Source organism: Bison bison, unplaced genomic scaffold, assembly GCF_000754665.1.
Source record: "Bison bison bison isolate TAMUID 2011002044 unplaced genomic scaffold, Bison_UMD1.0 scf7180017864191, whole genome shotgun sequence".
In the NCBI taxonomy this organism is placed as follows: domain Eukaryota; kingdom Metazoa; phylum Chordata; class Mammalia; order Artiodactyla; family Bovidae; genus Bison; species Bison bison.
Genome location: NW_011494763.1, coordinates 258,402 through 259,339, shown reverse-complemented (window position 1 = coordinate 259,339; position 938 = coordinate 258,402). Strand labels below are relative to the sequence as shown.

General features: G+C 63.5%; 1 protein-coding gene across 1 annotated transcript in view; it reads left to right on the top strand.

Annotated features, from left to right (window-relative positions):
* SSPO (SCO-spondin) overlaps nucleotides 1-938 on the top strand; it is a 53,626-nt gene that overhangs the window by 40,343 nt on the left and 12,345 nt on the right. The window lies entirely within an intron of this gene.

Sequence of the window (938 nt, the reverse complement as noted above, 5' to 3'; positions counted from 1 at the left end):
CCGCACCCCAACCCGCCAGTGTGTGCCCCCCACGCCCGCTCCTGGTGGCCAGGGCTGCCACGGGCCCCACTGGGACCTCGAGTACTGCCCCAGCCCGGAGTGCCCAGGTGAGGGAAGGGGGGCGGGGTGGGAGGCGTCTGGCTGGCCCTTTGTCCCTGTCTGTCCATCCCTGTCCCCGCTCTGGGTCTAGCTTAGTGTTTCTCTTCTGCTCAGATACATTCAACCAAATTTCTGGAACTCTTGCCGAATGTGTGTGGGGGGTTGGGTAGGAGAGTGAGGACCCTGACCTTGGAGTCCAGGGGCTCAGATAACCCATTTCAGCATGGGGGGTGTGCCCTGTAGGAGAATGCATGTGCTCGGGAAAATGAGGGAGGTTGAGAATTCTCCTAGGGGTACGGTCTAGGAGGGCTTCCTGGAGGAGGTGGCATCTGAGGGGGTCTGAGGGATGGAGAGGACTCAGACGAGCGTTGGAGGAAGGGATGCCAGGAATCAGGCATGGCCTGAGCAAAGGCCTTGCTACTATGAGCAAGTGCTGTGCTGGGGGCCTGGGGTGTCTGGGCTGAACCAGAGAGGGACAGGTTTGGGGAACTTGACCACCGGCCCTGGGGCTTCGGCCTCATGCACTTCTGTCTGGGAAACACTTCTGAACAGGTTTCCTTTGGCACAGGGGCTGCAGGGTCCACGGCGGAGCCAGCGACAGGCCTTCCAGGTATCAGACTCCCCAGGTTCCCACCCCGATTCCCTGCACCCCTCTCTTGGGGAAGAGCAAGCCCCTGGTCTCCTCCCTCCCCAGCCCTGCTTCGAGCCCAGGAGCCCAGGGCTGACTCCTTGGGGGTCTCCTCTCCCCACCCAAGGCGGCTGGGGCCTGTGGTCCCCGTGGTCCCCCTGCTCCGGCACCTGCACAGACCCGGCTCACCCCACTTGGCGCAGCCGCAGCC